The following is a 14,591-nucleotide window of genomic DNA, read 5'->3' as shown; positions in this document are numbered from 1 at the left end:
GTAATAGGTGATTTGTACCTCTTTCTGTGATGTAATTTATCTATTATGCCTTCCCTTTTCCTCTTTTACCATGACAAAACTTTTTTCATGCCTTTTTTAATATCATCACATCAAAAATCAACTTAGGCCCACACACTCCAAGTATACTCTTTTTAATAGAGATACATTTCTCAAGAGTTATGAGCATCATTGTCTTGAGTGGGGATGTAAACAGTTAAACCTTATTGCATAACTTTTCTTCTTTCCTCTTCATCTTTTTAAGTGTCTCTTCAGTTTTGTATTTGACGATTGAATTTTCTGTTCTGTTCTGTGCTGGTCTTTTCATCAGGAAAGTTTGAAAGTTCCCTAGTTAATTGAATGTTCATTGTTTCCCTCTAAAAGAGAATGCTCAGTTTTGCTGGGTACTTGATTCTTAGTTGTGATCCAAACTCTTTTGCCCTCTGCAGTATCATATTCCCGGCCCTCAGATCTGTTAACACTGAAGTTGCTAAATCCTATGTAGTCTTGACTGTGTTTCCTTGGTACTTGAATTGCTTCTTTCTGGTTGTCTGTAATATTTTTTCCTTGATTTGATAAATCTGGTATTTGACTACAATAATACTGTTTTCATTTTAGGATATTTTCATTTAGGGATCTCTTTCAGGAGGTGATTTTTTCAATGACTATTTTAACCTTTACTTCTAGGCTATAGGGCAGTTTTCCTTGATAATTTCATGAAAGATGTGTCCAAACCCTTTTTTTTTTGGTGATAGTTTTCAGGTAGTCAGATCTGGGATTTTTCCAATGAGATATTTTAGCTTTTCAATTTTTTTCATTTTGTTGATTTTGTTTGACTGAATCTTGATGTCTCAGAGAATTATTAGTTTCCACTTGTCTAATTCCCGTTCCTTAGGAATTATTTCCTTCAGTTGGCTTTTGTATATCCTTTTCTATTTGAATTTAAATCCAATTTAATCTAATTTAAATCTAATTTAAAGGAATTGTTTGATTTAGTGGATCCCCCCCCCCCAAATTTGGTCAATTCTGTTTATAAGGCATTGTTTCCTTCATTTAATTTTTGTTCTTCTGGGGTGGCTAGGTGGTGCAATGGATAGAGCACTGACCCTGGAATCAGGAGGATCTGAATTTAAATTATAGGCAATAATTATTGCCTAGCTGTATGACCTTGGGCAATTCACTTAACCCATTGCCTTAAATAAATAATTTTAATTTTTCCATTTCTAAGCTGTTGACTTCTTTTTCATAATTCTCCTGTTTGCCTCTCATTTCTTTTCCCAATTTTTCTTCTACCTCTATTTTTTGATTTTTGAAATCCTTTTTGAGCTTTTTCAAGAGAATTATTTTGGGTTTCAGGCAAGTTTATATTCTCTTTTGAGGTTTCACATGTAGGCATTTTACCACTGCTTTCCCCTTTTGAAGTAGTATTTTGATTTTTTTCCCTTTCACCATAGTAGCTTTTATGGTTAGCACCTTTTTTTCCCCTCAATTAGAAATTTGAGCTCTGTTCCTGGGGCGCAGGGGGCACAGTTTCAAGCTTCTTGTGTAGTGGGCCAGGGGTTTTGCCATTGACTTTCCATGCTGAGGCTTCAGGTGCTAACCTTTTGCACACTGGTCTGGAACTGTCCCACCTAATCACATCCTCTGTACTGGGATTCCAGTTTTCTGTGCTTGAAATTAGAGCCTTTACAGGTGACCTTGTTATATCATTGACCTGCTGAATCAGGACCAAGAGACCCCAGTTGCTTATCTCTGCTGTAATTAAAACCCTCCAACTGGCTTGTTTTTCTCTGGTATTTTTGGTGTTAGCTAGTAAAGGATCAGTCACTTTTTTTTAATGGATCATCTTACCAGTACTAGTTTGAGACTTTAGAATAAGAGCATTGAGATGAAATTTCTTCACATGGAATTGTTCCAGCTACTAGCCTTCCCTCAAAGTATAAGGTAAACAATTCCTTAACTCACAGTCTGTGCTTTCTCCCTGGTGGTTGGTGAAATTTTAAAAATTCTCTTTTCTCTCTTAAAACTCTGCCTGGGTTGTTTTCTTTGACTATGTTAGTTGTGTATTTTATTTTCTCTGTCCTGATTTGGCCAAATCCATTCCAATTTTCCCTCCCTGCCAAGGAAGTGGTTTCTAGTGAGCTGCCATTTCTCTACTTTTTTTTTCAGCTAGAAAAAGGTTGAAATTCTTCTTTCAAAATTCATGATTTAGGTGACATGAAAAATTTTAATGTAGAAATTGCAATTTTGGAGGAGGAAAGTGTGTTTTCTCTGTTTCTAGCTTAAATTTGGGTATTGCCTCATGGCCCATTCATTTTTTTTAAAACTTTGCTCTGGTTACCATGTTGCAGAGTTTCTCTTACCTTATTCATGTTAGAGACTGTTCTCGCCTCCTCATCTTCAATTTGAAGAAGTTAGAATTATAGTACTGTTTCTAGAATACAAAGTTTGTTTTAAGAAAATGAGAGTAAAATAGATAATTGGGTTATGATTGGGATTTTAAAAAAATCATACAAGTTAAATTAAAACAAAATGTACTGTTGAATTGAAAGTTATATTGTAGAAATTTGGAATTTTGACTACAAATTATACATGAGACTTGTAATCATTTCAAATATTGTCTTTTAAATCTTGGAAAATGTCTTGTTCCTCACCATAAAAGATAGGAAGAAACTTGAAAATGTTGAGTTGCTACTTTTTTGAATAATTTATCAGAATTTGACTACAGTTGAAATAGATCAAGAAACTTTTTGTAATTTTATTTCATTTCATTTTATTTTTTGGTTTTTGCAATGCATTGCAGTTAAGTGATTTGCTAAAGGCCACACAGCTAAGTAAGCATTAAGTGTCTAAGGCCAGATTTGAATTCACTCCAGGGCCTGTGGTAAATTAAAAATCTTAATATCATAAAAATAAACAGTACTAATTTGAGAAACTCTCAAGGGTGATTTCAGAATACAAGATGGAAACTGAAAATCCTATTCTGTTATTAACAATTTAAAATATAAAATGATATATATACAAATATATTTATAATTATATAATAGGTAAAATAATATAAATATATAAAAAATTTTAAAACCCAGAATGTTAAATTATTAGTATAAGACTCTATTTGATAACATTTGAAAAAAAAATCCATGGACAGCTGAGTTGATTTCTAGCCTTAGTCTAAGTGAAATGAAAGTTCTAAAATGTGAATTACTTTATTTATTCCTTTGGGATTTGGATTTAATTGTTTAAAAGACTAATTTAAAATTAATAAGCAGTAACAGCTTATAATCTAATTTAAGATATCATAGTTTTTAAGATTTCATGACCTAGTTCCATGCTAGATTATTTAAAAAATATTTTTTAAATAGTATATTTACTTGACTTCAGTCAGAAACTTCATGAAGATAAGTTTTTCTTTAGAAATTGGTTATTAAATCAGGTTTAAATTAGGAGAAAAAGTTTGAGATAAAAATCCATAGAAAACTTTTGGAACTGATCTCAACTTGGAATGCAGCAACGTAATTTTCCTAGGGCCAAACTATAGTTCATTATGTTCATATAAAGAAGAGAGAAAATATATATTAGAAATTAAGTTTTTTGGTAAGTCCAGATTTGGTTTGATATAGGTGAAATTTTAGTCTTGAAGAGAAAAAGACCAGAATTTCTAATTTAAGAAATTTATTGATCTATACAATTTCTTTTAATTGGATAATTTTATATGGGCTGATCTGTGCAAGATCAAAAAAAGTATTAAATTAAATCAAGAAATTTTTAAAAGTGCATAACTGTGATTATGATAGTTTGATGTTCCAAGGCAGCTAGGTGGTACAGAGCACTGTCCTTAGATTCAGGAGGATGGGAGTTCGAATCTGACCTCAGACACTTGTCTCTTACTAGCTGTGTGATCTTGGGCAAGTCACTTAACCCTGATTGCCTTGCATTCAGGGCCATCTCCAGTTGTCCAGATTCATATCTGACTACTGGACCCAGAAGGAGAAAATGAGGCTGGTGACTTAGCACAGCATCCCCTCTCTCAAATCCAATTCATATGCCTATCATGGTGTCACCACCCTGATGTCATGATCTTTGAAAATGAAGGGCAAATTTTATTTTGATATTCCTAAATGTTCTAATATTAAGTGACAAAAATTATAACAGGATTATTGATAAGGACAGATATTTCATAAACTAAACATTTGGGGGTTAAAAATTTTGCTATTGACAACAAATGGAATGAATGAATTAAGAAAATTTAACTGGGGGTGGCTAGGTGGCACAGTGGATAGAGCACCGGCCCTGGAGTCAGGAGTACCTGAGTTCAAATATGACCTTAGACACTTAACAATTACCTAGCTGTGTGGCCTTGGGCAAGCCACTTAACCCTATTGCCTTGCAAAAACTAAAAAAAAAATTAACTGACATAAATCTATGTTCTTTTCTTTAGTGTGTATTGAAGCTAAAATTTAACTGTATTTAGCCCCAAGTTATGATTAGTGATATTTTGATTGTGGGTAAAAACCTTGGGGATATAACTAATTTTATCCTGCTATAAAAGTATTACTTATCATGGACTAGGACTAGTTTGATGTTTTATGACAAATCCTCACAATCAAAGTATTATATCAATATAACATAATATATTATATGCATTGTTTCCCTTCATATTAAAAGGATAATCTTTACCTGATTTGGAAAAACAGCCACGATTTTTTTCATCTACATTGCGATACTAAAAAGAAATGTATTTAAAGTTATTTTGGTTATGATATATAAAATTCTTAAGATTATTAACTGAAGAATAAAGAAAATCTTGTCATTCTAAAAATTTTTTTTTAAAGAAACAGCTAGTCATGAATCTTTATCAAGAATTTTCTGCATTAGATCTTTGTACAAAAATCAAGGTGTCCATCATTACTTTGTTTTTACCAAAAGTTATATTTATTAAAAATACCTTACAGCAATTTGGGTTTGGTTAAGTCCAAACTTTAAAGACTTGTTTTTGCTTTGAGGTTGAATAGGATCATGATATTTTCCCCAATTAGTTTAAGATAAGTTTTGCATGTGATTTTAATTTTTCCAACAACTGTTTTGTCTACCATATTTTAATTGATGAAATCTTGGGGACTATGTATATTTGATGTTCCCAGTGTTCAATTTTTCTATTTTGATGTAGATTTTTTTTAGAGACAACATGGTAAGATCTATTTCTGCCCCTCATGTTAGTGTAGCAAAGGGGCAGTGAACCTCTTATTCAAGGGTTTGGCATTGCCAAGGCAATCGCAGGTGGTACTTGAAATTTAGTAAATATAGATGATTTTTAGAGGTGAATTAAATGTTTGACCAAATGTAACCCACAGATAATCTTGTAAATATCCAAACAGCCATTGCCAGAAAAAAATGGTTTCTCACCTCTTTTTTAGCATAACTAATAAATACCCTAGGTCAATAGGGAAGATAGTCTCTGTTGAAATTATTTTTTGCTAACAGTCCTTTTGCTCTCAACGAATGGGACTCAAAAACACATCTTGAAATTCCCTTTGGATGGGAATTCATGGAAGCCTGGAAAGATTTGCATGAACTGATGCTGAGTGAGATGAGCAGAACCAGAAAAACATTGTACACCTTAACAGCAACATGTGGGTGATGATTGACCTTGATGGACTCGCTCATTCCATCAGTGCAACAACAATCAGGCACAATTCTGGGGTATCTGCAATGGAGAATACCATCTGTATCCAGAGAAAGAATTACGGACTTTGAACAAAGACCAAAGACTATTACCTTCAATTTTGAAAAAAAAAACAAACCCTGTTATCTTATTACATAATTTTGTTATCTCTTATACTTTATTTTTCTTCCTTAAGAGTATGATTTCTCTCTCATCACATTCAATTTGGATCAATGTAAAGACTAACAGACTGCCTTCTGTGGGGGGTAGGGGAAGGGAAGCAAGAATAAGGAAAAAAATTGTAAAATTCAAAATAAATAAAATCTTTCTTTAATTAAAAAAAAGAAATTCCCTTTGATACAAGCCACTGTAATGAAGTGAGACACTAGAACTTTGAATGTTTCTTCTGAAATTTCATTGCCTAGGTCTTGTCTGCCTGATTAGCTATGCCCTTGTTTAGAGTTCTTATAGAAGATTTTCTAGTTTTCAAGGCAGTAAATGTGGAAGGTTACTATTTGCAATATTGTCATTGGATAAATATATCTTAAATTACTGTTAGAAGAAATGATTTCACCGTTTTTGTTCTGAATTTATTGCCATTTCCATGGCATAGGTAAAATTTGTAGTAATAGGTTGAATTTATCACAAGGGTTTAATTCAATTCCTGAAGAATCCCGTTTTCTTTTTTTAAGAATGATATGAGGGGCAGCTAGGTGGCATAGTGGATAAAGCACTGGCCCTGAAGTCAGGAGTACCTGGGTTCAAATCTGGTCTCAGACATTTAATAATTACCTAGCTGTGTGGCCTTGGGCAAGCCACTTAACCCTGTTTGCCTTGTAAAAAAACCTAAAAAAAAAAAGAATGATATGAGTAGGGGTGGCTAGGTGGATAGAGCACTGGCCCTGGAGTCAGGAGTACCTGTGTTCAAATCCGGTCTCAGACACTTAATAATTACCTAACTGTGTGGCCTTGGGCAAGCCACTTAACTCCATTTGCCTTGCAAAAACAAAAACAAAAAAAGAATTATATGAGTATATTTGGGTAGAAGTAAATAAACTTATAAAACAAAGGTTGTTAAAATCCATTATGTTTATAAGGTTAAAGTTAAGAAACCTCTTTGTTGCTAAGAAATAAGATTGTAGTATGGAAGCACTATGTTTAATGAAATGTTATAATTCTTGTGTCACCTTACTTGGAAATCAGATTTTTTTTTATGACTTTTGTTGTTGAAATTAGTCAGAGTGTTGAAATTATTTTAAAGTCACCTAAGATATTCTAATTGTTTAGAAGGATTCTAAAAGCAGTAGTTTGTGTTTATGTCAGTTTGAATAAGGATAAATAACAGAATACATTTACTACAAAATTTTTGCATAAAATCTGATTCTAGATGAATTTAATTTATTTTTTACGTTCCAATTTTTATTAAATGTTTATTATATTTCATTTTAAAGCAGAGTCCTTATGTGCATCAATTGATAGAATGAATTGTTTCCACTGTAAGATTATAGTAATCCTATGACATTCTGATCCTTTAGAATTGAATTCACTTTTGATTAGAAGTTGTGCTATTAAAGATCCCTTGAGACTAAAAACTGGCCTAAGTCTGAGTCTGAGTATCATGTAAATTTATGTTGGACCAATGAAGTCAGAAATTCTATGGAGTTTGAACATGGATATCATGGATGACAGGTTCATTGGGAAAGGCTGGGGAAATGGCTGTTTAACAAGTTCTAAGATTATATTTTCTTAACTTGATTTCCCAACATGACATTGGGAAATGTCTCACCTGGCAGACTGAAAGTCTGATTCAAGGCATTTTGCTGTCCACATAACATGTTTTGGCAAGGCAATGGGATTAAATGATTTGTCCAAGATTACACAGCTAGGTAATTAATTATTAAGTGTCTGAGGCCACATTTGAACTTAGGTCAGCACCTGACTCTAGGGCTGGTGCTCTATCCACTGTGCAACCTAGCTGTTTCCCTGGCTGCCACCCACCCCCATCCACATAACCTTAACCTGAAAACTGACATTTAAATAAAAAAGAATTTTTTTACCTTTCTCATGTCCCTGATCTTTAAAGAAAAATTCTGTAATCATGTCAGATGAAATTTATGCCAGTTTTCTTATAATTCCCTAAATTCTAAAAGGCAATTAGGCTAGTGTATAGCCTTGGCATCTGTTGTCAGCTACATGTTCCTATGAGAATTAAGATCCTTTAGTTTTTCAAAATACTAATGCAATATTTAAGAAAGATTTTGTGAAATCAGGACATGATTCTCCATCATAACTATCTCAGGTTCAGTTTTAAGAAAAGGAATGTGTGTCAAGTAAGAATAACTTAAATTTAATTATTTAATTAAATTTAATTATTAAAAAAATTTTTTTTTAAAAGAAATTCAAGGGTAGCTAGGTGGTGCAGTGGATAGAGCACCGGCCCTGGAGTCAGGAGGACCTGAATTCAAATTTGGCCTCAGACACTTAATAAATACCTAGTTGTGTAACTTTGGGCAAGTCACAACCCCATTACCTTGCAACCCCTCCCAAAAAATAAAAGAGAAATTTATTTTCAGCTAAGAATTTTTTGATTCATTTTAAACATTGGCAAAAGATTAAAATTGATTTTTTTATAAGTCAACTACTAGATACACACTATTCTAAAATGATTATCAAATGTTTATGCTGCAAACTCAAGTCAATTTGGAAATTTTTTTTTTTTTTAGGTTTTTGCAAGGCAAATGGGGTTAAGTGGCTTGCCCAAGGCCACACAGCTAGGTAATTACTAAGTGTCTGAGATCAGATTTGAACCCAGGTACTCCTGACTCCAAGGCCAGTGCTTTATCCACTACGCCACCTAGCCGCCCCCAATTTGGAAAATTTTAAAGTAGAATCCTTAGTCTTATGGAAGTTATTTTATTACTGGAAGAAACATCACCCAAAGGGGGGAAATAAACGAATAATGCCAAGTATAATAATGAGTTTTAAAAACATGTTTGCAGGAAACTGATTTGGTTTTCAAATTTCTTATTTGGAATTCAGTTCTCTGTGCAACAATTGGCAAATCAAATTGTGATTTGCAAGATCTAAAAATTCCAAATTTCTTTTTTTTAATGATGGAAACATTTTGTTAAAATTTGTGTTGGGATAATTCTTTTTCCAGAAAGGAAGATATCTACATTTAATCTGAATCTGACATGGAAGAATTTGGTCCTTTACAGAACCTGGAGCTTAAAGAATTACATCAAAGTCTTTGGAAGAGAAGAATGCACCTGAATTTTACACTACTGTTTATGCTCTTCTTCTTGGACTTCTTATTTATGCCAGTTATTTAATCAAAGGGGACTGCCCCTTCTTGATCTCTGTAACTTGTTCCTTTGATTCTGTAAATGTGTCATCCATCCTTATGCCCCTTCACAGACCTTATACTGCCTGCCCATCTACTAGCAACCCTAAGACTTCAAGAATGTTATTTCTCCCTTCATTTTTTTCTACATTTGATTTACATTTGATGTAAAAGGAGAAATGAGAAAATTTAACAGTATTTCAAACCTATATTCCTGATTTTAAAAAAAAGTCTGATTTTTTTTTTCTGTTGTAAGAAATAGAATGCTATGTCCCCTATGCTAACTGTAAATTCAGGGAGACAAATGATTAGAATAGCCAGAAAACTTGTCCTGTCATTATTCTTTCTTTCTTTCTTTCTTTCTTTCTTTCTTTCTTTCTTTCTTTCTTTCTTTCTTTCTTTCTTTCTTCCTTCCTTCCTTCCTTCCTTCCTTCCTTCCTTCCTTCCTTCCTTCCTTCCTTCCTTCCTTTCTTTCTTTCTTTCTTTCTTTCTTTCTTTCTTTCTTTCTTTCTTTCTTTCTTTCTTTCTTTCTTTCTTTCTTTCTCTCTCTATCATCTATATCTATCTATCTATCTGTCTGTCTATCTATCTATCTATCTATCTATCTATCTATCTATCTATCTATCTATTAGGTTTTTCAAGGCAATGGGGTTAAGTAGCTTGCCCAAGGCCACACAGCTAGGTAATTATTAAGCGTCTGAGGTTGGATTTGAACTCAGGTATTCCTGATTCCAGAGCCAGTGCTCTATCCACTGCACCTCCTAGCCGCCTCCCCCCTCCTTATTATACTTTAATAAAGGAAGAGATGACAGGGATGGGAAACCTTTTTTCTGCTTAGGGTCATTTGGATATCATTTACCTGCTAAAGAGATATTTTCTTCCATAAGATTGCTAATTTACTCTAGTTTATCCCATCTATAGCTTTTCTTTTTTGTGTAGTTGTTTGCATATTACCAGTTGTGTGACCCTGGACCAGTAAGTTAGCTTCTGGCAACCTCTATTTCCCCAACTGTAAAATGGGGAAAACAACCACACTTATCTCCCAGAATTGTTTTGAAGATCAAATGAGATAATAGTTTTAAAGCACCTAGGTTGTGACTGGTGAATAGTAGGTGCTTAATAAATGCTGTTGATTTGATTTAACTTCTTTTCTCTTACTGACTGGAGGGAATTCACTGAGTAACTCTACTCCCCTTTGTTTTTATAACTTTGGTCTCAAAAACTCATTGATTTTCCAAATTCCTGATCATGATTTTATAGCAATCATAAGTCAGGAATGGGACTTTCTAAATTTCACTCTTTATAATCCATGAATAGTCTCCTTTCAGTTTTAGGCCCTTTATGAGTCTTTAATGGGTCATTCCAACCCTTGTATCTTTTAGACTCTGACTCAGCTATATGGAGTGGCTATTCAGGGTCTGAAATTGAATGACCCTTACAGTAGAAATAGCAATTCATTGTATTATATCTCAAAAACAAGAAAAACATAGAAAAGGTCCCACAGTCCCCAAAATAATTACAGCAATATTTTGGGGGGGTAGGGAAGAAAAGGAAACAAAGTAGATCCTCACAAGTTTGTGAATGGCTGAATAAATTGGAGCACTCAAATGTAATGGAATTTTACTGTGCCATAAGAAATGATGAATTCAAAGGATTTAAATGAAATGCCAAGCAACATAGCCAGAGGTGGTAAAACAAAATACCCAAGAAACAAGAATTAAAGAATTGAAACCACCATCACTATTATCATCATCAAAATTGTTCTTATTGTTGTTATGCTCTATCCCTGGAAGCTAGGTGATGCTATAGTGCTCAGAGTGAAGGATGGAGACTCAGAAAGACTCATCATTCTGAGTTCAAATCCAGTCATAGTCCCTTATTAGTTGTGAGACTAGGCAAAATTGCTTCATTCTCTATGCCTCAGTTTCCTCATCTGTAAAATGAAAGAGCAAACTCCTCCAGGATATTCACAGAAAATATTTCCCAAATAGGGTTGAAGAATGTGAGAGAAGCCTGAAACTGAAGTACAATATCAATACTTGTGAAATTCCTGTATAGAAAGGGGTCCCTGACATCCTTCTGGGCCTTGAGAAATTCCTTAGAAATATAAATTTGTCTAGGCACCTTTGGGTCTGAAGATAATGTGACAGGACCCAAATGCTTGACTCTGGGGGGCACAGATATACCATAAATTTGGCTAAGATTAAGAAAGCCCCTTTATTAGCCTAATTATCTTGCTGTATCTGTAAAATTCCTGTTTCCTCTCAGGACTGCCTCTCCCTTCCCCAGATGTGACTGGAACCATAAGATAGTAAATTCCACTCCCTCAAACCTGTGGGAAGCCCTGGAATATATGACTCCCACTGTCTCAGGAAACAAGTTCAGACATAACACAGAGACCCTGACCCTTTTCCTATTCTGTCTAGCCCTCTATCTATACCGAGCCATATGTTTACATATATATGTAGTAGTATGACAAGAAAATATATCTTTGCTTCTGTATCCTGCTTGCTCTCAGTACCCCCCCCCCCAAAAAACCACTATAAAAACCCTATGCCCTGAACACTCAGGTGCTGTCTGATTTGGGTATTCTTTTTTTCTTTTAGGTTTTTGCAAGGCAAGTGGGGTTAAGTGGCTTGCCCAAGGCTACACAGCTAGGTAATTTAATTATTAAGTGTCTGAGACCGAATTTGAACCCAGGTACTCCTGACTCCAGGGCCAGTGCTTTATCCACTACACCATCTAGCCACCCCAATGAGTTGGGTATTCTTTATCCCCAGGCAGTCCCTGGGAAATAAAGTTCTCCAAGCTTATCAAATTCTGGTCTCCACCTCACTCTTTGGGTTCAACATTTGGAGGCCCCAGCAAGATCTTGGTGTTTTGTGTCACCAAAGGAGACCACAGGAGCCTCGAGTTTAGGTTCAAATGGACTGTCTCTTCCTTTTCTAAGGGAGCTGGCCCCAGGACCAGGTAGACATAGTCTTAGTATGAACCTCTCCTCGACTGCCTTCCCCCATTTGGCCCAAGTGGAGATCCTGTTACACCTCCAGAGGTAAGCTTGTTCTGGTTCTGGGTCTAGACAGTTGGTTGCAGTGGAATTCCATATCAGACATGAAGTCCAGGTCCCCTCTTTTGGGTGTTCCTTGCAATAGCAGGGAACACATTTTGTTCGCCTTTGGGAGGAAGAGATTGTAGGATACGATGCTGAAATCTCCCTTCACGGCCTTCCTGAGATGTCAGGAATTTGCCATTGGCCTGTGTCTGTTGATATGTGTTGAGATTGTCAGTTTGGAAATTTCTGTTGCATTTGAATGATCTGTGCTTGTGCCTCATCTGTCTTTATGTGTTCAGATTGTCTATTTATGTGTGTGTTCAGGTTCTTCTGTTGATTTGTTAGGTGAGGAGAAAAGTTCCCCTAAAAATGTCCTTGGGTTGCCTCCTTTAAATTGCTGCTCTTTGTTTTAGGCAGTATTCATCTAATGCCCTCACAGGCTCTCCCCTTGAGCCTGCCTTCTGCCTGTGTTTCAGTGGATAATAGGATCCCTCCCTCTTCACCCCTGCCTTGTCTCTTGAGTACTTCCTGATGAGTCTGGAGGAGGGAACTCAGGCCGACATCAATATGATGCATAAGCTGGTTCGTTTATTGATCACAGGATACATACTTTTATAATCTACATTTACGTAACCAATTACATAAGCGTTTTAGCAAGCATTTTTTTCACATGCATACCTTGTGTATGTCTTAGGTGATTGTTTTGAGAACCAAACAGTGTTTTGATAAACAGAGTGAAGATTGTTTTGAGAACCAAACAGTGATTTGATAAACAAAGTGCAGAAGGTAATTATCTCAGAATGTGCTATCTATCTGAGCCTGGGAATACACCTAGTTAGCTCAGACATGCAGCTACTCCCTTATCTAAGCTCTGAAGCACATCTTGCTCGTTAAAGCACATAACTATTTCTGTGTTAACCCTTCATAGCTCTTAGCCTGGAATACATGTGACACAACAACTTCCAAGAGGGATTTTTTATTTTTATTTAAAAAAGAAATGGATTTTGGTGTTAAACTGACTGAGGTCAAACTACTCACCCTGTTATTTTACTATTATGAGAAGGTCCCCCCCATTCCTTGTTTATGTTCCCTTCTCTTCCTTGTTCTCCTTGATTCTGTGCTGCCAGAGTGTGTCTCCCTCCATCCCCCTTCCAGGAGAGAGAGTTCCTTCAGGAAGAATTAGTAAAGTAAGTGTTAAAAGGGACCTTATTTTATAGTTAAAGAAACAACAAATATTACCAAATATGTTAAACAAAGAAATCATAGAAAGGAATGCTATTTTTCATTTGAAAACAGGGGAAATAAATTTCAGGAAGACAAGAGAGTCAGGTGTATAATGTGGTTACCAAGATATGCCTGTACAGGGTAAACTAAATAGTCTTTTTTTCAGAATAATATGGCATCATTAGAGCTTCAGGAATTTATCAATAGAGATTCAGATATTGTTAGTTATTACAGAAAATTATGGGACAAGTAAGGATTTAAGAATAGAAGATCAACTCCCCAGAAAGGATCTAGGACTGTTTACTCTATTTGAAGAAGGGGGGGCAGGGAACATTCTAATTAGGCTAAAGGATTTTTGAATGACTGTTTGCCTTCTCCAGGATTTTAGCAGTTATAATCAAGAAATGTTAAATATTAAAACCTTGGAATGGAAAATGTATTGTGAAAAGTGGAATCATATGTGTGGTTTCTATAGCTGGATAAGCTATGTGACTCTAGTTCCGAATAGTATGAAGTAAAGTAAAGAAGAGCTAATGAAAAGGAATGGTGGAACACTATATAGAAATACACACACACACACACACATATACATATATATGTATATATATACACACACACACACATATATATATATATATATATATATATATATATATATATATATATATATATATGAAAATGTGAGTTGTATAGTCTGAGTAAGAGATTCTGAAAGTACTGGAAAGAAAATCCAGACATAGAGACAATTGAGTTTTTTTCAACCATTTAAGTATGGAAATTGGTAAAAGCATGTAGACAGAAGGTTTGAGCAGGGTTGACTTTGTACACCAAAGATGATTTTTGGGAATTTTGGCAAATGGTTTACAAATCATTGTAAGAAAAGAAGAAAGTATAGAACTGTAAGTCTATAGGAAGATATGTGCTCCTATGAGGTTGGGGTGATTTAAAATTGCATTAAATTGGTACTTTTTGCAAATTTGGCAGTGAATTGATTAGAAAAGTAATAAACCCCATAAAGTGAAAAGTTTGATATGAAAGCAATTGCTAGGTAAATGTTAATTTTATTATGTTCTTATTGATCTTATAATGTGCTAATCTAAAGATACATGTAAATTGAATTAAGGGGTTTGTAAAAAAATGAGTTTGGATTCTGATGTTTTATGGCCCCCTCCAGAATCATGGGAGTCAGGCCAGACTTGTGAGTTATGTGTTCTTAAGCTTTAGAATAACTATGGGGAGAGGGTAGGTGACATTTTACGCTGATTGTGTCTTTGGGAAAAATCCGGAGTGAGTAAGTAATGATAAACAGTAAA

The sequence above is a fragment of the Macrotis lagotis genome, chromosome 1 (genome assembly GCF_037893015.1).
Source record: "Macrotis lagotis isolate mMagLag1 chromosome 1, bilby.v1.9.chrom.fasta, whole genome shotgun sequence".
Taxonomy (NCBI): domain Eukaryota; kingdom Metazoa; phylum Chordata; class Mammalia; order Peramelemorphia; family Peramelidae; genus Macrotis; species Macrotis lagotis.
Note: the sequence above shows the minus strand (reverse complement) of the source record.